We start from the raw sequence: 24,989 nt of genomic DNA, 5'->3' as shown, positions 1-24,989 counted from the left end.
CAAATAAATACCGCCTTTAAAATTTAAATATTACAGCGATTTAATTGTAAATACCCATTAGAACACATCAACAGCTACATTCAGCTGTGAGCTGTTTTGTGTAAAAGTTAAACCGCTGTCTTTAGAGAGTGTGTTACAGATGAGCTTCACATCTCCGTCTGAGAATTATACATGACTGAACGTCTTTTAAAGCATTTAAATAAAAACACTCCAGCGATTGTACACAATAAATATAGAATAATATTTTAAAGAACTACATTAGCTGCAAATGAGCTGTTCAATAGGTTTCACTAACGAACATGTTACCGAGCTGTGACTTACTTTCACTTTGACTTCGGTGGAAAATGCATATAAATAACGCCTTTAAAATTACAATATTCCAGCCATTTAATTGTAAATACCCATTAGAACACATCAAGACCTGAATTCAGCTGTTTGAGCGAATTTATTCAAAACCCTAAGCATTTCCTTCACCGCATACAGGTTGCCTTCAACGAGTATACATGGAGACGAACGACATAGTTTGCACGGATTTGACCGCCTGTAAAATTACAATATTGCAGCGATTTAATTCAGTCCACCCATTAGAAAATATGAACAGCTAAATGCAGTTGTTTGTGAGTATTTTGTTTTCATACAGAGAGCGCTGTGTTCTGCAGTGTGTTAGACATGAGCTCCGAGATGTCCGACTGACAATTATACATGACTGCACGTCTTTTAAAGGCATTTAAATACAAACACTCCAGCGATTGCACACAATAAATATAGAATAATATTTTAAAGAGCTGCATTGGGTGTAAATGAGCTATTTCAAACGTTTCACTAACGAACATCAGATGTATGGCTGCATTATCAGTCTGTCAACAAATACATCATTTGCACGTCTTTTAAAGGCATTTAAATAAAAACACTCCAGCGATTGCACACAATAAATATAGAAGAATATTTTAAAGACCTACATTGGGTGCAAATGACGTTTTTCATAGGCTTAACTAACATGAGATGCACGGCTGCATTTAAATGTGTCTGTTAACAAAGACATCATTTGCACGTCTTTTAAAGGTATTTTAATACAAACACTCCAGCGATTCAACACAATAATAGTACAGTCATATAATGAAAAGGTTAAATGCTTGCTTATTTCTGCTTTTCGCCTCAACCGCACAGCAACGCGTCGTGGCTTTGAAACAGGCGCTGCACGAATCTTGTATGGCAAGCCGTTTTAACCTAAAATACATTAATCCACTATGGCAAGCTGTTTTAGCCTAAAATATACTAAGCATTACTTATCATAATCGCATTTTTACTAGCAACAATTCAATTACAGAGCTCTAAGTGTTCTGGGCTGGCCCTTTTGCCCGAAGGCTGCCCGGTTTGCTTCTCCAAGCCAACATTTAAAGTTTGTCATCGAACTTTAGCTTCTAGTTATGTTGGCTTGGAGAGCCAACATACTGTTATGCTATTTAAACTTATTATTATTATTATTATATGTTATTATTCTTATGGTACACGAATTTACAAACGCTACTCCTCCTAGGGCTTGAATGCCACAAGCCCTAAACTTGGCAGATACCTGGGTCCTGCTCTGAAGTTAGTTGCTATATCTTTTTAGACTGATCAGACTTACAGTTGATTTATTATTAATTTTTGAATATGACACATTTCCCAATGAATTACATGGGCTGAGAAAAAATGCGCCCTCTAACAGTAATACCTCTCGACTGAAGAGGCGGGACTCAAACCTCTCACTTACAGTCACTCTGAAATCGGTGGAAATACAAATAAATATCGCCTTAAAAATTTAATTATTACAGCGATTTAACTCTAAATACCCATTAGAACATATCAACAGTTAAATTCAGTGGTTTTATAGTTCTTGTAAAAGAAAAGCTCGCACCCTTCAGCGCTTATACAAGCCGTCAGCACTAGGCTACTCTCTCTGTGCATGTGCTCACAAACAACATAAATTGCTCGAATTAGAACGCCTTTAAAATAAATATATTTCAGCGATTTGTTTGTAAATACTCATTAGAACACATCAACAAATCAGCCTTTTGTGATCTGTTTTATTTCAAAGTTAAAGCACTGTCTTCAGCAAATGTGTTACACAGACGAGCTTTCACGGCTCGGAGCTAACTTACCCGACTGAGAATAATACATGACTGAACGTCTTTTAAAAGCATTTAAATAAAAACACTCCAGCGATCCAACACAATAAATATACAAGAATATTTTAAAGAACTACATTAGCTGCAAATGAGCTATTCAATAGGTTTCACTAACGATCATGTTACCGAGCTGTGACCTATACTTTCACTTTGACTTCGGTGGAAAATGCATATAAATAACGCCTTTAAAATTACAATATTCCAGCCATTTAATTGTAAATACCCATTAGAACACATCAAGACCTGAATTCAGCTGTTTGAGTGAATTTATTGAAACCCCTAAGCATTTCCTTCACCGCGTACAGATTGCTTTAACCCTCTGGGGTTCTTCCCCGACCAGTCACACTCAGGGCCCTCACGGTCAAAAGTGACCGGAGCCCTGAAATCATTATTTCCTTTTTTTCAGTAAAATCAATCAAATGTATTTTTGTTCAATAATATTTTTTCTTTTTTTCTGTCGTGTTTTGACAGAATTTTATGATAATAATTAATATTTATGCTACAATTATGATCTATTTTTTGCCATTGAATATAATAGAATTTTTTTTAATATATATAATTTTTATTCTTTTTTAATTAATGCTGTATTTTAGTTTAAAGTAGATACCTGGCCTATAGAAAATAATTTTTTGAAGTCGGATTTGTGCCATCTGGTGGCGTAGTGAGCATAATTACCAGGCAATATCCTATTTTAACCACTAGATGGATGTAATGCTCTCTATAGAAGGATTTGTGAATTCTAGTTGTTTTTGCACATATTTGCCAATGCCTTTTCAGGTTGTGGATTTTATTATATAAAATTAGATTATCAAAGACTATTTTTTTATTATTTGCCAAGTTTTTTGTTTGTTTGATTGGTTTAACTGGTAATTTGAAGTGCCAGTTTTACTTTATAATACAGTCAAACCAGAACATTGCATTAGAAAGAGAAACAATGGAAAGCATTTTGTTACCCATTGTTTTAATTCTAACTGAATAAAAATGCCGTTCTTTCAGTCATACCATTTTTTTTTTATTTTGTAACCTTTTTATAAGGAACATTTTGATTTAAATAATTTTTTGTAAAATTCAATAAACAATAACTCTTATTTAGCACAGGAATTATGAACAGCAACAGCATGGGCAACAAAATAACAGCAAAAGTATAATTATCAAACATTAAATGGAAAATAGAGAAATACAAATATTTTAAATATCATCCTAACCCTATTTACATTTTATGTGCATTCTTTTTTTACATATTCAATGAACAGTAACTCTTATTCAAAAGGCAACAGCAATTATGAACATAAATCTAAAATAACAGAAAAGTATAACAATTGTCAAATAGTAAATAAAAAAATAGAGGAAAAAAAAGTTTGTTTTAAATATCATTCTAACTATAATTACATATTATTTACATACTAATTGTGATTACAGATCAGGTTGTGACAAATCACAACAGAGTGTCTCCATATAGCACTTTGAGCAAATGATGCTTGTTTTGAAATCTTTTTCCGTGTGTGTGTGTGTGTGTGTGTGTGTGTGTGTGTGTGTGTGTGTGTGTGTGACATGGTGTGTGACTTTTGGATTTTGGATCCAATGTCTCCCTTTTATTTGATTCATAGTCTCACATTCCTCTGTTACAGTCTCACCAATCTCATATTTCCCTGTGTGTGTGTGTGTGTGTGTGTGTGTGTGTGTGTGTGTGTGTGTGTGTGTGTGTCTGTGTGTCTATTTTGGAACTCTGATGGCTTACAGTCTCATGCTTTCATTGCTGTGTGCTTTATTTCTTACATTGATTGCCTCTATTTCACACATTTCCCAAAATTAGCTTTTGAAATGACACACATTCATTTGTGTGTGCGTGTGTTTTTGTGTGTATAAGTGTGTGTGTGTGTGAGTGTATTGTAGTGTTTTGCACTCTTGATGTTTTAGAGAGTCACCCCTTCACAGTTGTGTGCTTTTTTTCTGGATTGTGGCTGATTTGTAGATTGTATGCACAAAAAAACTCTGTATTTTCATATTTTTGCCAATTTCCCATTCATTTCCTATGGCCGGTCATTTTGACCCGAAGACCCCGAGTGTGACTATTTTTTTTACGACCACTTAGACTTTTCCAATCCTGTCCCCAATTTTTTTGTGTGTTCATATACCAAGTACCATAAAAGTCACCAGGTTTCATACCATTCCGATGAAGCTACGATTTTTAAAAAAATTTTATTTAAAAAATTCCGGTCAAAAGTGACCGAAGAACCCCAGAGGGTTAAACGAGTATACATGGAGACGAACGACATAATTTGCACGAATTAGAACGCCTTTAAAATTACAACATTGCAGCGATTTAATTTAGTCCACCCATTAGAAAATATCAACAGCTAAATGCAGTTGTTTGTGAGCATTTTGTTTTCATACAGAGAGCGCTGCGTTCCGCAGTGTGTTAGACATGAGCTCCGAGATGTCCGACTGAGAATTATACATGACTGCACGTCTTTTAAAGGCATTTAAATAAAAACACTCCAGCGATTCAACACAATAAATATAGAAGAATATTTTAAAGACCTGCATTGGGTGCAAATTACTTTTTTCATAGGCTTAACTAACTAACATGAGATGCACTGCTCAGTCTTCATCTTCATCATCAAAGACATCATTTGCACGTCTTTTAAAGGTATTTAAATACAAACACTCCAGCGATTAAACACAATAATTGTAGAGTAATATATTACACAGCTTAAATGCTTGCTTATTAATGCTTTTAGGCTCAACCGCACAGCAACGCTTTCAAGCACGCGCGGCACACTTGTTGTATGGCAAGCCGTTTTAACCTAAAATACACATAAATCCACTATGGCAAGCTGTTTTAACCTAAAATATACTAAGCATTACTTATCGTAATAGCATTTTTACTAGCAACAATTCAATCAGAGAGCTCTAAGTGTTCTGGGCTGGACCTTTTGCCCAAAGGCTGCCCGGTTTGCTTCTCCAAGCCAACATTTAAAGTTTGTCATCGAACTTTAGCTTCTAGTTATTATTAAACTTCTTCTGAGACTAAAATTCTATACGCTACTCCTCCTAGAGCTTTAAGGCTACAAGCCCCAAACTCGGCGGAGCCCTGGGCCCTGGTCACGAAAGTGTTGCTATATCTTTTTGGAATGATCAGACTTACAGTTGATTTAATATTAATTTTTTTACATGAAAAATTTCTATGGGATTTCAATGGGCTGAGAAAAAATGCGCCATCTAAAGGCGCAATACCTCTCCACTGAAGAGGCGGGACTCAAACCTCTTGCTTACAGTCACTCTGAAATCGGTGGAAATACAAATAAATACCGCTTTTTAAAATTTAAATATTACAGCGATTTAACTCTAAATACCCATTAGAACACATCAACAGCTAAATTCAGTGGTTTGAGAGCAGTTCTTGTAAAAGGAAAGCTTGCACCCTTCAGCGAGTATACAAGCCGTCAGCACAAACTCTCTCTGTATGTGCTGATAAACAAAATAATTTGCACGAATTAGAACGCCTTAATTAATATATTTCAGCGATTTATTTGTAAATACCCATTAGAACACATCAACAAATCAGCCTTTTGTGATCTGTTTTATTTCAAAGTTAACTTAGCTCCGAGCCGTGAAGCTCGTCTGTATAACACACATTTGCTGAAGACAGTGCTTTAACGTTACCCGACTGAGAATTAGACTGCACGTCTTTTAAAAGCATTTAAATAAAAACACTCCAGCGATCCAACACAATAAATATAAAATAATATTTTAAAGAACTACATTAGCTGCAAATGAGCTATTCAATAGGTTTCACTAACGAACATGTTACCAAGCTGTGACCCACACTTTCACTTTGACTTCGGTGGAAAATGCATATAAATAACGCCTTTAAAATTACAATATTCCAGCCATTTAATTTTAAATACCCATTAGAACACATCAAGACCTGAATTCAGCTGTTTGAGCGAATTTATTCAAAACCCTAAGCATTTCCTTCACCGCGTACAGATTGCTTTCAACGAGTATACGAACGACATAATTTGCACGAATTAGAACGCCTTTAAAATTACAATATTGCAGCGATTTAATTCATTCCACCCATTAGAAAATATCAACAGCTAAATGCAGTTGTTTGTGAGTTTTTTTTTTTTTTTTCATACAGAGAGCGCTGTGTTCAGCAGTGTAGACATGAGCTCCGAGATGTCCGTCTGAGAATTATACATGACTGAACGTCTTTTAAAGGCATGTAAATACAAACACTCCAGCGATTGCACACAATAAATATAGAAGAATATTTTAAAGACCTGCATTGGGTGCAAATGACTTTTTTCATAGGCTTAACTAACTAACAGGAGATGCACGGCTGCATTTATGTGTCTGTTAACAAAGACATCATTTGCACGTCTTTTAAAGGTATTTTAATACAAACACTCCAGCGATTCCACACAATAAATATAGAAGAATATTTTAAAGACCTACATTGAGTGCAAATGACTTTTTTCACAGGCTTAACTAACTAACATTGAATGCACTGCTCAGTCTTCGTCTGCATCAAAGACATCATTTGCACGTCTTTTAAATGTATTTAAATACAAACACTCCAGCGATTAAACACAATAATAGTAGAGTAATATATTACACAGCTTAAATGCTTGCTTATTTCTGCTTTTAGGCTCAACCGCACAGCAACGCGTCGTGGCTTTCAAGCACCCGCTGCACACTTGATGTATGGCAAGGCGTTTTAACCTAAAATACACATAAATCCTCTATGGCAAACTGTTTTAGCCTAAAATATACTAAGTATTACTTTTCGTGATAGCATTTTTACTAGCAACAATTCAATCAGAGAGCTCTAAGTGTTCTGGGCTGGCCCTTTTGCCCGAAGGCTGCCCGGTTTGCTTCTCCAAGCCAACATTTAAAGTTTGTCATCGAACTTTAGCTTCTAGTTATATGTTATTATTCTTATGGTACACGAATTTACAAACGCTACTCCTCCTAGGGCTTGAATGCCACAAGCCCCAAACTTGGCAGATACCTGGGTCCTGCTCTGAAGTTAGTTGCTATATCTTTTTAGACTGATCAGACTTACAGTTGATTTATTATTAATTTTTGAATATGACACATTTCCCAATGAATTACATGGGCTGAGAAAAAATGCGCCCTCTAACAGTAATACCTCTCGACTGAAGAGGCGGGACTCAAACCTCTCACTTACAGTCACTCTGAAATCGGTGGAAATACAAATAAATATCGCCTTAAAAATTTAATTATTACAGCGATTTAACTCTAAATACCCATTAGAACATATCAACAGTTAAATTCAGTGGTTTGTGAGTAGTTCTTGTAAAAGAAAAGCTCGCACACTTCAGCGCTTATACAAGCCGTCAGCACTAGGCTACTCTCTCTGTGCATGTGCTCACAAACAACATAAATTGCACGAATTAGAACGCCTTTAAAATAAATATATTTCAGCGATTTGTTTGTAAATACTCATTAGAACACATCAACAAATCAGCCTTTTGTGATCTGTTTTATTTCAAAGTTAAAGCACTGTCTTCAGCAAATGTGTTGTACAGACGAGCTTTCGGAGCTAACCTGACTGAGAATTATACATGACTGCACGTCTTTTAAAAGCATTTAAATAAAAACACTCCAGCGATCCAACACAATAAATATACAAGAATATTTTAAAAAACTACATTAGCTGCAAATGAGCTGTTCAATAGGTTTCACTAACGAACATGTTACCGAGCTGAGACTTACTTTCACTTTGATTTCGGTGGAAAATGCATATAAATAACGCCTTTAAAATTACAATATTCCAGCCATTTAATAGTAAATACCCATTAGAAACACATCAAGACCTGAATTCAGCTGTTTGAGCGAATTTATTGAAACCCCTAAGCATTTCCTTCACCGCGTACAGATTGCTTTCAACGAGTTTACATGGATACGAACGACAAAATTTGCACAAATTTGACCGCCTTTAAAATTACAATATTGCAGCGATTTAATTCAGTCCACCCATTAGAAAATATCAACAGCTAAATGCAGTTGTTTGTGACTATTTTTTTTTTCATACAGAAAGCGCTGCATTCAGCCGTGTGTTAGACATGAGCTCCGAGATGTCCGACTGAGAATTATACATGACTGTACGTCTTTTAAAGGCATTTAAATAAAAACACTCCCGCGATTCAACACAATAAATATAGAAGAATATTTTAAAGACCTGCATTGGGTGCAAATGACGTTTTTCATAGGCTTAACTAACATGAGATGCACGGCTGCATTTATGTGTCTGTTAACAAAGACATCATTTGCACGTCTTTTAAAGGTATTTTAATACAAAAACTCCGGCGATTCAACACAATAATAGTTCAGTCATATAATAAAAAGTTTAAATGCTTGCTTATTTCTGCTTTTCGGCTCAACCGCACGGCAACGCAACGCGGCTTTGAAGCAGGCATCACTTATTCCAGTATGGCAAGCCGTTTTAACCTAAAATACACATATTAATCCAATATGGTGTTCTGGGCTGGCCCTTTTGCCCGAAGCCTGCCCGGTTTGCTTCTCCAAGCCAACATTTAAAGTTTGTAATCGAACTTTAGCTTCTAGTTATATGTTATTATTCTTATGGTACACGAATTTACAAACGCTACTCCTCCTAGGGCTTGAATGCCACAAGCCCCAAACTTGGCAGATACCTGGGTCCTGCTCTGAAGTTAGTTGCTATATCTTTTTAGACTGATCAGACTTACAGTTGATTTATTATTAATTTTTGAATATGACACATTTCCCAATGAATTACATGGGCTGAGAAAAAATGCGCCCTCTAACAGTAATACCTCTCGACTGAAGAGGCGGGACTCAAACCTCTCACTTACAGATCTTTACTCTGAAATCGGTGGAAATACAAATAAATATCGCCTTAAAAATTTAATTATTACAGCGATTTAACTCTAAATACGCATTAGAACATATCAACAGTTAAATTCAGTGGTTTGTGAGTAGTTCTTGTAAAAGAAAAGCTCGCACCCTTCAGCGCTTATACAAGCCGTCAGCACGAACTCTCTCTGTATGTGCTCACAAACAACATAAATTGCACGAATTAGAACGCCTTTAAAATAAATATATTTCAGCGATTTGTTTGTAAATACCCATTAGAACACATCAACAAATCAGCCTTTTGTGATCTGTTTTATTTCAAAGTTAAAGCACTGTCTTCAGCAAATGTGTTATACAGACGAGCTTTCACGGCTCGGAGCTAACTTACCCGACTGAGAATAATACATGACTGAACGTCTTTTAAAAGCAGTTAAATAAAAACACTCCAGCGATCCAACACAATAAATATACAAGAATATTTTAAAGAACTATATTAGCTGCAAATGAGCTATTCAATAGGTTTCACTAACGAACATGTTACCGAGCTGTGACCTATACTTTCACTTTGACTTCGGTGGAAAATGCATATAAATAACGCCTTTAAAATTACAATATTCCAGCCATTTAATTGTAAATACCCATTAGAACACATCAAGACCTGAATTCAGCTGTTTGAGTGAATTTATTGAAACCCCTAAGCATTTCCTTCACCGCGTACAGATTGCTTTCAACGAGTATACATGGAGACGAACGACATAATTTGCACGAATTAGAACGCCTTTAAAATTACAATATTGCAGCGATTTAATTCAGTCCACCCATTAGAAAATATCAACAGCTAAATGCAGTTGTTTGTGAGCATTTTGTTTTCATAGAGAGCGCTGCGTTCAGCAGTGTGTTAGACATGAGCTCCGAGATGTCCGTCTGAGAATTATACATGACTGCACGTCTTTTAAAGGCATTTAAATACAAACACTCCAGCGATTGCACACAATAAATATAGAAGAATATTTTAAAGACCTACATTGGGTGCAAATGACTTTTTTCATAGGCTTAACTAACTAACATTGGATGCACTGCTCAGTCTTCGTCTGCATCATCAAACACATCATTTGCACGTCTTTTAAAGGTATTTAAATACAAACACTCCAGCGATTAAACACAATAATAGTAGAGTAATATATTACACAGCTTAAATGCTTGCTTATTTCTGCTTTTAGGCTCAACCGCACAGCAACGCGTCGTGGGTTTCAAGCACGCGCTGCAAACTTGTTGTATGGCAAGCCGTTTTAACGTAAAATCCACACACGATCCTCTATGGCAAGCTGTTTTAGCCTAAAATATACTAAGCATTTCTTGTCGTACTGCCATTTTTACTAGCAACAATTCAATCAGAGAGCTCTAAGTGTTCTGGGCTGTCCCTTTTGCCCCAAGGCTGCCCAATTTGGCTCTCCAAGCCAACATTTAAAGTTTGTCATCGAACTTTAGCTTCTAGTTATTATTAAACTTCTTCTGAGACTAAAATTCTATACGCTACTCCTCCTAGAGCTTTAAGCCTACAAGCCCCAAACTCGGCGGAGCCCTGGGCCCTGGTCACGAAAGTGTTGCTATATCTTTTTGGAATGATCAGACTTACAGTTGATTTAATATTAATTTTTTTGCATGAAAAATTTATATAGGATTTCAATGGGCTGAGAGAAAATGCGCCATCTAGAGGCGCAATACCTCTCCACTGAAGAGGCGGGACTCAAACCTCTTACTTACAGTCACTCTGAAATCGGTGGAAATACAAATAAATACCGCTTTAAAAATTTAAATATTACAGCGATTTAACTCTAAATACCCATTAGAACACATCAACAGCTACATTCAGCTGTGAGCTGTTTTGTGTAAAAGTTAAACCGCTGTCTTTACAGAGTGTGTTACAGATGAGCTTCACATCTCCGTCTGAGAATTATACATGACTGCACGTCTTTTAAAAGCATTTAAATAAAAACACTCCAGCGATCCAACACAATAAATATACAAGAATATTTTAAAGAACTACATTAGCTGCAAATGAGCTGTTCAATAGGTTTCACTAACGAACATGTTACCGAGCTGTGACTTACTTTCACTTTGAACTCGGTGGAAAATGCATATAAATAATGCCTTTACAATTACAATATTCCAGCCATTTAATTGTAAATACCCATTAGAACACATCAAGACCTGAATTCAGCTGTTTGAGCGAATTTATTGAAAACCCTAAGCATTTCCTTCACCGCGTACAGATTGCTTTCAACGAGTATACGGGTGATTCTTAGACTATGGGCACTTTTATGTACTTTGGTCATATTTTTAAAAATACATACAATTTTGGACAAATTCCTCTTTATTTGTCAAGCTAACAATAAAACCAACCTAAAAAAAATTTACTACCTTTCTATTATGATTTTTTCATACTTTTCAACCTTCTTATAGGTGTCAAAATCAGTGTTTTCTCCTTGTCGCACACCCAGACTTTTAAACTTCAACAATGATAATAGAGTTTAAAAATATGACTTATCTGGTAACTATTAATGTACCTGAATTAAGCACTAGTAAAATAATTAAAATACATTATAGTGTTTAATGTGAGACCTCTATCAATATTTCTTTTTATACAAAATATAGCTGTCGCACAGTATTGGTGTCATTTCCACCACAGCACTGTAATGTATCTTTAAAAAGTTTGTGTGAAAGATTTTTTAGGTGGTTTCAATGGAAATGTTCAGGGACATCAGAGCACATGTTGGACATGGAGGGAATTTAAATTTTCATCAACAACAAATGAAGAAAAATCAAAGTAAATATTGCTTGATCAGTGAATATATTTATTCTACATCATTTCCACCACATACTGTACCATCAAGGGTGTTATTAAAAAGCTAAAAATTTTAAGTTAAATAAGAGTATTTTACATACACAAAATGCTAAGTAATAATTCAAAGCCAGTCAGTGAAGCTATCTTCCATTTTTTCACAAAAAACTACAGAAATGTCATTTCCACCACAGTCATTTCCACCACACTGCCCTCTGTGGTGGAAATGACATTTATGGTTACAAAGTACAATTTTTATGGATTGTGAAAATAGATTTGCATGATCTGCAAATGTTTCAATCCAGAAACAGTCATGTTCCAGCATAGGGATCAATCTTTTCTATATTTACCTTAATTTCTTGTCATTTCCACAATACGCTGTCATTTCCACCACCACCATGTCATTTCCACCACACACACATTTTTTTAAAATATTTAAAAGGTTCTTATCACACATTAAAAAATTATCCACAATTTATGAACCATGCTCTACTTAATATAAAAACCAAAGTTATTCTATTTTTTAAATAACAGCTGTATATTGAGATGCACATTTGTTCATTGCAGGTCAAAAATAAAAAGTAAAATATTAACTATTTCTCTTGTAATCTAAGTTTGTCCTCTTACAGACCTTAAAACTAGACAAATTATTTAAACTTATGAGACTGTTATGTGACTTTTGAACAAATTTTTTTTCTTCAAATTCGCAAGGCTAAAAGTGCACCTAGTTGAAGAAACGCCCATACATGGAGACGAACAACATAATTTGCACGAATTTGACCGCCTTTAAAATTACAATATTGCAGCGATTTAATTCAGTCCACCCATTAGAAAATATCAACAGCTAAATGCAGTTGTTAGTGAGCTTTTTTTTTTCATACAGAGAGCGCTGTGTTCAGCAGTGTAGACATGAGCTCCGAATGTCCGACTGAGAATTATACATGACTGCACGTCTTTTAAAGGCATTTAAATACAAACACTCCAGCGATTAAACACAATAAATATAGAACAATATTTTAAAGACCTACATTGGGTGCAAATGACTTTTTTTATAGGCTTAACTAACTAACATTGCATTCACTGCTCAGTCTTTGTCTGCATAATCAAAGACATCATTTGCACGTCTTTTAAAGGTATTTAAATACAAACACTCAAGCGATTAAACACAATAATAGTAGAGTAATATATTACACAGCTTAAATGATTGCTTATTTCTGCTTTTAGGCTCAACCGCACAGCAACGCGTCGTGGCTTTCAAGCACGCGCTGCACCACTTGTTGTATGGCAAGCCGTTTTAACCTAAAATACACATCAATCCTCTATGGCAAGCTGTTTTAGCCTAAAATATACTAAGCATTACTTATCATAATAGCATTTTTACTACTAACAATTCAATCAGACAGCTCTAAGTGTTCTGGGCTGGCCCTTTTGCCCGAAGGCTGCCCGGTTTGCTTCTCCAAGCCAACATTTAAAGTTTGTCATCGAACTTTAGCTTCTAGTTATGTTGGCTTGGAGAAGCCAACATATTGTTATGCTATTTAAACTTATTATGTTGGCTTGGAGAAGCCAACATATTGTTATGCTATTTAAACTTATTATTATTCAACCTTCTTCTGAGACTAATTTTCTATACGCTACTCCTCCTAGAGCTTTAAGGCTACAAGCCCCAAACTCGGCGGAGCCCTGGGCCCTGGTCACGAAAGTGTTGCTATATCTTTTTGGAATGATCAGACTTACAGTTGATTTAATATTAATTTTTTTACATGAAAAATTTCTATAGGATTTCAATGGGCTGAGAAAAAATGCGCCATTTAGAGGCGCAATACCTCTCCACTGAAGAGGCGGGACTCAAGCCTCTTGCTTACAGTCACTCTGAAATCGGTAGAAATACAAATAAATACGGCTTTTTAAAATGTAAATATTACAGCGATTTAACTCTAAATACCCATTAGAACATATCAACAGCTTAATTCAATGGTTTGTGAGCAGTTCTTGTAAAAGAAAAGCTTGCACCCTTCAGCGAGTACAAGCCGTCAGCACGAACTCTCTCTGTATGTGCTCATAAACAACATAACTTGCACGAATTAGAACGCCTTTAAAATTAATATATTTCAGCGATTTATTTGTAAATACCCATTAGAACACATCAACAAATCAGCCTTTTGTGATCTGTTTTATTTCAAAGTTAAGTTAGCTCCGAGCCGTGAAGCTCATCTGTATAACACACATTTGCTGAAGACTGCTTTAACGTCGTTACCCGACTGAGAATTATACATGACTGCACGTCTTTTAAAAGCATTTAAATAAAAACACTCCAGCGATCCAACACAATAAATATACAAGAATATTTTAAAGAACAACATTAGCTGCAAATGATCAATAGGTTTCACTAACGAACATGTTCCCAAGCTGTGACCCACACTTTCACTTTGACTTCGGTGGAAAATGCATATAAATAACGCCTTTAAAATTACAATATTCCAGCCATTTAATTTTAAATACCCATTAGAACACATCAAGACCTGAATTCAGCTGTTTGAGCGAATTTATTCAAAACCCTAAGCATTTCCTTCACCGCGTACAGATTGCTTTCAACGAGTATAAATGGAGACGAACGATATAATTTGGACGAATAAGAACGCCTTTAAAATTACAATATTGCAGCGATTTAATTCATTCCACCCATTAGAAAACATCAACAGCTAAATGCAGTTGTTTGTGAGTATTTTTTTCCATACAGAGAGCGCTGTGTTCAGCAGTGTTACATGAGCTCCGAGATGTCCGACTGAGAATTATACATGACTGCACGTCTTTTAAAGGCATGTAAATACAAACACTCCAGCGATTGCACACAATAAATATAGAAGAATATTTTAAAGACCTGCATTGTGTGCAAATGACTTTTTTCATAGGCTTAACTAACTAACAGGAGATGCACGGCTGCATTTATGTGTCTGTTAACAAAGACATCATTTGCAAGTCTTTTAAAGGTATTTAAATTCAAACACTCCAGCGATTAAACACAATAATAGTAGAGTAATATTCTACACAGCTTAAATGCTTGCTTATTTCTGCTTTTAGTCTCAACCGCACAGCAAGGCGTCGTGGCTTTCAAGCACCCGCTGCACACTTGTTGTATGGCAAGCCGGATTAACCTAAAATACACATAAATCCTCTATGGCAAGCTGTTTAGCCTAAAATATACTAAGCATTACTTATCGTAATAGCATTTTTACTAGCAACAATTCAATCAGAGAGCTCTAAGTGTTCTGGGCTGGACCTTTTGCCCGAAGGCTGCCCGGTTTGCTTCTCCAAGCCAACATTTAAAGTTTGTCATCGAACTTTAGCTTCTAGTTATGTTGGCTTGGAGAGCCAACATATTGTTATGCTATTTAAACTTATTATTATTATTATTATTATTATTATTATTAAAATTCTTCTGAGACTAAAATTCTATACGCTACTCCTCCTAGAGCTTTAAGCCTACAAGCCCCAAACTCGGCGGAGCCCTGGGCCCTGGTCACGAAAGTGTTGCTATATCTTTTTGGAATGATCAGACTTACAGTTGATTTAATATTAATTTTTTTATATTAAAAATTCCTAAAATTTCGCCCTCTAATGGAGCAATACCTCTCCACTGAATGGATATATGTCCCATAGAATTGAATGGGCTGAGAAAAAGGCGCCCTCTAAAGGAGTAAATCCTCTCTACTCAACAGGAGATCGCTGAGCTCTGACCTACTTTCACTTTGACTTAGGTGGAAAATGCAAATAAATAACGCCTTTAAAATTAAAATATTCCAGCGATTTAATTGTAAATACCCATTAGAACACACCAAGACCTATTTGAGCTAATTTATTCAAAACTCTAAGCATTTCCTTCACCGTGTACAGCTTCAGCACGTACTCTCTCTGTATATCTGCTCACAAACGACATGATTTGCTCGAATTAGAACGCCTTTAAAATTAAAATATTACAGCGATTTAACTCTAAATACCCATTACAACACATCAACAGCTAAATCAGTTTGTGATCTGTTTTATTTCAAAGTTGAAGCAGTGTCTTCAGCAAATGTATTACACAGACGAGCTTCACGGCTCGGAGCTAACTTACGTTACCCGACTGAGAATTATACATGACTGCACGTCTTTTAAAAGCATTTAAATAAAAACACTCCAGCGATTGTACACAATAAATATAGAAGAATATTTTAAAGAGCTACATTGGGTGTAAATTAGCTATTTCAAACGTTTTACTAACGAACATGAGATGTACGTCTGCATTATCAGTCTGTCAACAAATACATAATTTGCACGTCTTTTAAAGGCATTTAAATAAAAACACTCCAGCGATTGCACACAATAAATATAGAAGAATATTTTAAAGAGCCGCATTGAATGCAAATGACCTGTTTCAAAGGTTTTTAATAACGAACATGAGATGTACGGCTGCATCCCTCTGTCAACAAAGAATTCATTTGCACGTCTTTTAAAGGTAATCAAATAAAAACATTCCAGCGATTGCACACAATAAATATAGAAGAATATTTTAAAGAGCTGCATTGAGTGTAAATGAGCTATTTCAAACGTTTCACTAACGAACATGAGATGCACGGCTGCATTTATGTGTCTGTTAACAAAGACATCATTTGCACGACTTTTAAAGGTATTTTAATACAAACACTCCAGCGATTCAACACAATAATAGTACAGTCATATAATAAAAAGGTTAAATGCTTGCTTATTTCTGCTTTTCGCCTCAACCGCACAGCAACGCGTCGTGGCTTTGAAGCAAGCGCTGCACGAATCTCGTATGGCAAGCCGTTTTAACCTAAAATACACATATTAATCCACTATGGCAAGCTGTTTTAGCCTAAAATATACTAAGCATTACTTATCGTAATAGCATTTTTACTAGCAACAATTCAATTACAGAGCTCTAAGTGTTCTGGGCTGGCCCTTTTGCCCCAAGGATGCCCAATTTGGCTCTCCAAGCCAACATTTAAAGTTTGTCATCGAACTTTAGCTTCTAGTTATTATTAAACTTCTTCTGAGACTAAAATTCTATACGCTACTCCTCCTAGAGCTTTAAGCCTACAAGCCCCAAACTCGGCGGAGCCCTGGGCCCTGGTCACGAAAGTGTTGCTATATCTTTTTGGAATGATCAGACTTACAGTTGATTTAATATTAATTTTTTTGCATGAAAAATTTATATAGGATTTCAATGGGCTGAGAAAAAATGCGCCATCTAGAGGCGCAATACCTCTCCACTGAAGAGGCGGGACTCAAACCTCTTACTTACAGTCACTCTGAAATCGGTGGAAATACAAATAAATACCGCTTTAAAAATTTAAATATTACAGCGATTTAACTCTAAATACCCATTAGAACACATCAACAGCTACATTCAGCTGTGAGCTGTTTTGTGTAAAAGTTAAACCGCTGTCTTTACAGAGTGTGTTACAGATGAGCTTCACATCTCCGTCTGAGAATTATACATGACTGCACGTCTTTTAAAAGCATTTAAATAAAAACAATCCAGCGATCCAACACAATAAATATACAAGAATATTTTAAAGAACTACATTAGCTGCAAATGAGCTGTTCAATAGGTTTCACTAACGAACATGTTACCGAGCTGTGACTTACTTTCACTTTGAACTCGGTGGAAAATGCATATAAATAATGCCTTTACAATTACAATATTCTAGCCATTTAATTGTAAATACCCATTAGAACACATCAAGACCTGAATTCAGCTGTTTGAGCGAATTTATTGAAAACCCTAAGCATTTCCTTCACCGCGTACAGATTGCTTTCAACGAGTATACATGGAGACGAACAACATAATTTGCACGAATTTGACCGCCTTTAAAATTACAATATTGCAGCGATTTAATTCAGTCCACCCATTAGAAAATATCAACAGCTAAATGCAGTTGTTAGTGAGCTTTTTTTTTTCATACAGAGAGCGCTGTGTTCAGCAGTGTAGACATGAGCTCCGAATGTCCGACTGAGAATTATACATGACTGCACGTCTTTTAAAGGCATTTAAATACAAACACTCCAGCGATTAAACACAATAAATATAGAACAATATTTTAAAGACCTACATTGGGTGCAAATGACTTTTTTTATAGGCTTAACTAACTAACATTGCATTCACTGCTCAGTCTTTGTCTGCATAATCAAAGACATCATTTGCACGTCTTTTAAAGGTATTTAAATACAAACACTCCAGCGATTAAACACAATAATAGTAGAGTAATATATTACACAGCTTAAATGCTTGCTTATTTCTGCTTTTAGGCTCAACCGCACAGCAACGCGTCGTGGCTTTCAAGCACGCGCTGCACCACTTGTTGTATGGCAAGCCGTTTTAACCTAAAATACACATCAATCCTCTATGGCAAGCTGTTTTAGCCTAAAATATACTAAGCATTACTTATCATAATAGCATTTTTACTACTAACAATTCAATCAGACAGCTCTAAGTGTTCTGGGCTGGCCCTTTTGCCCGAAGGCTGCCCGGTTTGCTTCTCCAAGCCAACATTTAAAGTTTGTCATCGAACTTTAGCTTCTAGTTATTATTAAACTTCTTCTGAGACTAAAATTCTATACGCTACTCCTCCTAGAGCTTTAAGCCTACAAGCCCCAAACTCGGCGGAGCCCTGGGCCCTGGTCACGAAAGTGTTGCTATATCTTTTTGGAATGATCAGACTTACAGTTGATTTAATATTAATTTTTTTGCATGAAAAATTTCTATAGGATTTCAATGGGCTGAGAAAAAATGCGCCATCTAGAGGCGCAATACCTCTCCACTGAAGAGGCGGGACTCAAACCTCTTACTTACAGTCACTCTGAAATCGGTGGAAATACAAATAAATACCGCTTTAAAAATTTAAATATTACAGCGATTTAACTCTAAATACCCATTAGAACACATCAACAGCTACATTCAGCTGTGAGCTGTTTTGTGTAAAAGTTAAACCGCTGTCTTTACAGAGTGTGTTACAGATGAGCTTCACATCTCCGTCTGAGAATTATACATGACTGCACGTCTTTTAAAAGCATTTAAATAAAAACACTCCAGCGATCCAACACAATAAATATACAAGAATATTTTAAAGAACTACATTAGCTGCAAATGAGCTGTTCAATAGGTTTCACTAACGAACATGTTACCGAGCTGTGACTTACTTTCACTTTGAACTCGGTGGAAAATGCATATAAATAATGCCTTTACAATTACAATATTCCAGCCATTTAATTGTAAATACCCATTAGAACACATCAAGACCTGAATTCAGCTGTTTGAGCGAATTTATTGAAAACCCTAAGCATTTCCTTCACCGCGTACAGATTGCTTTCAACGAGTATACATGGAGACGAACAACATAATTTGCACGAATTTGACCGCCTTTAAAATTACAATATTGCAGCGATTTAATTCAGTCCACCCATTAGAAAATATCAACAGCTAAATGCAGTTGTTAGTGAGCTTTTTTTTTTCATACAGAGAGCGCTGTGTTCAGCAGTGTAGACATGAGCTCCGAATGTCCGACTGAGAATTATACATGACTGCACGTCTTTTAAAGGCATTTAAATACAAACACTCCAGCGATTAAACACAATAAATATAGAACAATATTTTAAAGACCTACATTGGGTGCAAATGACTTTTTTTATAGGCTTAACTAACTAACATTGCATTCACTGCTCAGTCTTTGTCTGCATAATCAAAGACATCATTTGCACGTCTTTTAAAGGTATTTAAATACAAACACTCCAGCGATTAAACACAATAATAGTAGAGTAATATATTACACAGCTTAAATGCTTGCTTATTTCTGCTTTTAGGCTCAACCGCACAGCAACGCGTCGTGGCTTTCAAGCACGCGCTGCACCACTTGTTGTATGGCAAGCCGTTTTAACCTAAAATACACATCAATCCTCTATGGCAAGCTGTTTTAGCCTAAAATATACTAAGCATTACTTATCATAATAGCATTTTTACTACTAACAATTCAATCAGACAGCTCTAAGTGTTCTGGGCTGGCCCTTTTGCCCGAAGGCTGCCCGGTTTGCTTCTCCAAGCCAACATTTAAAGTTTGTCATCGAACTTTAGCTTCTAGTTATTATTAAACTTCTTCTGAGACTAAAATTCTATACGCTACTCCTCCTAGAGCTTTAAGCCTACAAGCCCCAAACTCGGCGGAGCCCTGGGCCCTGGTCACGAAAGTGTTGCTATATCTTTTTGGAATGATCAGACTTACAGTTGATTTAATATTAATTTTTTTGCATGAAAAATTTCTATAGGATTTCAATGGGCTGAGAAAAAATGCGCCATCTAGAGGCGCAATACCTCTCCACTGAAGAGGCGGGACTCAAACCTCTTACTTACAGTCACTCTGAAATCGGTGGAAATACAAATAAATACCGCTTTAAAAATTTAAATATTACAGCGATTTAACTCTAAATACCCATTAGAACACATCAACAGCTACATTCAGCTGTGAGCTGTTTTGTGTAAAAGTTAAACCGCTGTCTTTACAGAGTGTGTTACAGATGAGCTTCACATCTCCGTCTGAGAATTATACATGACTGCACGTCTTTTAAAAGCATTTAAATAAAAACACTCCAGCGATCCAACACAATAAATATACAAGAATATTTTAAAGAACTACATTAGCTGCAAATGAGCTGTTCAATAGGTTTCACTAACGAACATGTTACCGAGCTGTGACTTCCCACTAAACATTGGACGTCGGATAGACGTGCAGATCATGTCTATATTGGGTCCGTCGGTCCATGACCAATTCTGGATATCTATTCGACGTCCAAACTAGGTCCACTATTCGGACGTCCAACCATGACCCAACTTGGACGTCACTTTGACGTTCAACATTTGACCTAATCTGGCTTATTTTTTTGGACGTCATTTGGACGTCTATGGCAGTTGTGATATACACATTGGACGTCGGATAGACGTGCAGATCATGTCCATATTGGGTCCGTCGGTCGGACCAATTCTGGACATCTATTCAACGTCCAAACTAGGTCCACTATTTGGACGTCTATCCATGACCCAATTTAGACGTCATTTTGACGTTCAACATTTGATCTGGGTTTTTTTGGACGTCATTTGGACGTCTATGGCAGTTGCAGTAAATGTGTTTTACAAAATAGAACCTATTAACATGATTATACATACGAATACAGATTATTTATAAACAAACAAGATTTATTATCTGTATGACTATTTATTTATTTGGTAGTCCATATGTTTTTTTATTATAATTTTTTTTTTTTTTACATTTTCCTGTTTTCCTTTAACAGTTTTTATTTTATTTAAAGTAGCCTATAATCAAGTTATTATTTTTTTATGTTATATATAACGGAGGCCATCTAGTAAGTTATGAATAGGTAAACCGCACTCCCTGTTCACAAGAGATGCAATAGCCTCATGGAGAGGGCGTCCGCCTCCCGTCCCGGAGACCCGGGTTCGAGACCTGCGCGGAGCAAGTGCGGAAGGACCTGTGTGTGAGGGGTTACATATACAGTGTGTATATATATATAAATTTATTTATTTTATATAAAAAAAAATCACTTTTGGAGTAGCCCTTATAAGGAGGTCCCACCAACGTCAACATTAGACGTGCGGTAGACGTCGAAAAAAGACGTCGCCTGGCGTCACAGAACAACCCCATCAATGGACGGAAATTGGACGTCCAAAAATGACATGGAAAAGACGTCACTACGACGTCACATTGCGCAGTGGGTTACTTTCACTTTGAACTCGGTGGAAAATGCATATAAATAATGCCTTTAAAATTACAATATTCCAGCCATTTAATTGTAAATACCCATTAGAACACATCAAGACCTGAATTCAGCTGTTTGAGCGAATTTATTGAAAACCCTAAGCATTTCCTTCACCGCGTACAGATTGCTTTCAACGAGTATACATGGAGACGAACGATATAATTTGCACGAATTAGAACGCCTTTAAAATTACAATATTGCAGCGATTTAATTCATTCCACCCATTAGAAAATATCAACAGCTAAATGCAGTTGTTTGTGAGTATTTTGTTTTCATACAGAGAGCGCTGTGTTCAGCAGTGTAGCATGAGCTCCGAGATGTCCGTCTGAGAATTATACATGACTGCACGTCTTTTAAAGGCATGTAAATACAAACACTCCAGCGATTGCACACAATAAATATAGAAGAATATTTTAAAGACCTGCATTGGGTGCAAATGACTTTTTTCATAGGCTTAACTAACTAACATTGAATGCACTGCTCAGTCTTCATCTGCATCATCAAAGACATAATTTGCACGTCTTTTAAAGGTATTTAAATACAAACACTCCAGCGATTAAACACAATAATAGTAGAGTAATATATTACACAGCTTAAATGCTTGCTTATTTCTGCTTTTAGGCTCAACCGCACAGCAACGCGTCGTGGCTTTCAAGCACGCGCTGCACACTTGTTGTATGGCAAGCCGTTTTAACCTAAAATACACATAAATCCTCTATGGCAAGCTGTTTTAGCCTAAAATATACTAAGCATTACTTATCGTAATAGCATTTTTACTAGCAACAATTCAATCACAGCTCTAAGTGTTCTGGGCTGGCCCTTTTGCCCGAAGGCTGCCCGGTTTGCTTCTCCAAGCCAACATTTAAAGTTTGTCATCGAACTTTAGCTTCTAGTTATGTTGGCTTGGAGAAGCCAACATATTGTTATGCTATTTAAACTTATTATTATTATTATTATTATTATTATTATTAAACTTCTTCTGAGACTAAAATTCTATACGCTACTCCTCCTAGAGCTTTAAGGCTACAAGCCCCAAATTCGGCGGAGCCCTGGGCCCTGGTCACCAAAGTGTTGCTATATCTTTTTGGAATGATCAGACTTACAGTTGATTTAATATTAATTTTTTTACATTAAAAATTTCTATGGGATTTCAATGGGCTGAGAAAAAATGCGCCATCTAAAGGCGCAATACCTCTCCACTGAAGAGGCGGGACTCAACCTCTTACTTAGTCACTCTGAAATCGGTGGAAATACAAATAAATACCGCTTTTTAAAATTTAAATATTACAGCGATTTAACTCTAAATACCCATTAGAACACATCAACAACTAAATTCAGTGGTTTGAGAGCAGTTCTTGTAAAAGGAAAGCTTGCACCCTTCAGCGAGTATACAAGCCGTCAGCACGAACTCTCTCTGTATGTGCTCATAAACAAAATAATTTGCACGAATTAGAACGCCTTTAAAATTAATATATTTCAGCGATTTATTTGTAAATACCCATTAGAACACATCAACAAAACAGCCTTTTGTGATCTGTTTTATTTCAAAGTTAACTTAGCTCCGAGCCGTGAAGCTCGTCTGTATAACACACATTTGCTGAAGACAGTGCTTTAACGTTACCCGACTGAGAATTAGACTGCACGTCTTTTAAAAGCATTTAAATAAAAACACTCTAGCGATCCAACACAATAAATATAGAAGAATATTTTAAAGAACAACATTAGCTGCAAATGAGCTATTCAGTTTCACTAACGACCATGTTACCGAGCTGTGACCTATACTTTCACTTTGACTTCGGTGGAAAATGCATATAAATAACGCCTTTAAAATTACAATATTCCAGCCATTTAATTGTAAATACCCATTAGAACACATCAAGACCTGAATTCAGCTGTTTGAGCAAATTTATTGAAAACCCTAAGCATTTCCTTCACCGCGCACAGATTGCTTTCAACGAGTATAAATGGAGACGAACAACATAATTTGCACGAATTAGAACGCCTTTAAAATTACAATATTGCAGCGATTTAATTCAGTCCACCCATTAAAAAATATCAACAGCTAAATGCAGTTGTTTGTGAGCATTTTGTTTTCATACAGAGAGCGCTGCATTCAGCAGTGTGTTAGACATGAGCTCCGAGATGTCCGACTGAGAATTATACATGACTGCACGTCTTTTAAAGGCATTTAAATAAAAACACTCCAGCGATTCAACACAATAAATATAGAAGAATATTTTTAAAGACCTGCATTGGGTGCAAATTACGTTTTTCATAGGCTTAACTAACTAACATGAGATGCACGGCTGCATTTATGTGTCTGTTAACAAAGACATAATTTGCACGTCTTTTAAAGGTATTTTAATACAAACACTCCAGCGAGTAAACACAATAATAGTTTAGTCATATAATAAAAAGTTTAAATGCTTGCTTATTTCTGCTTTTCGGCTCAACCGCACGGCAACGCGACGCGGCTTTGAAGCAGGCGCTCATCACTTATTCCAGTATGGCAAGCCGTTTTAACCTAAAATACACATATTAATCCACTAAGGTGTTCTGGGCTGGCCCTTTTGCCCGAAGGCTGCCCAATTTGGCTCTCCAAGCCAACATTTAAAGTTTGTCATCGAACTTTAGCTTCTAGTTAAGTTGGCTTGAGAGAGCCAACTTACTGATATTCTATTTAAACTTATTATTATTATTATTATTATTATTATTATTCTTCTGAGACAAAAATTTTCTGACTGCTACTCCTCCTAGAGCTTTAACTCTACAAACTCCAAACTCAGCCCAGATCTTCATACTGGTCTAACTCGAGTTGCTATATCTTTTCTAACTAATCGGACTTACGGTTTTCCTAAAAATCCAGATTAAAACTGGATATAAAATCTCATTGACTTACATTGATGGAATGTTCAAACTCCAACTGTCAAAATTCAAATTTAAACTGCCAGAATCCTTTGAGACTCAATCAGGCTTCCCTTCTATCTACTATTTCTAATCCGATCAAACTCATTTAAACTCATCTATCTATCTATCTATCTATCTATCTATCTATCTATCTATCTATCTATTAATCTGTCTATCTATTAATCTGTCTATCTATCAATCTGTCTATCTATCAATCTGTCTATCTATAAATCTATATATCTATAAATCTATCCATCTATAAATCTGTCTATCTATAAATCTGTCTATCTATTAATCTATCTATCTATAAATCTATCCATCTATAAATCTATCTATAAATCTATCTATCTATTAATCTGTCTATCTATTAATCTATC

This window comes from Garra rufa, chromosome 3, assembly GCF_049309525.1.
Source record: "Garra rufa chromosome 3, GarRuf1.0, whole genome shotgun sequence".
Lineage (NCBI taxonomy): Eukaryota > Metazoa > Chordata > Actinopteri > Cypriniformes > Cyprinidae > Garra > Garra rufa.
Note: the sequence above shows the minus strand (reverse complement) of the source record.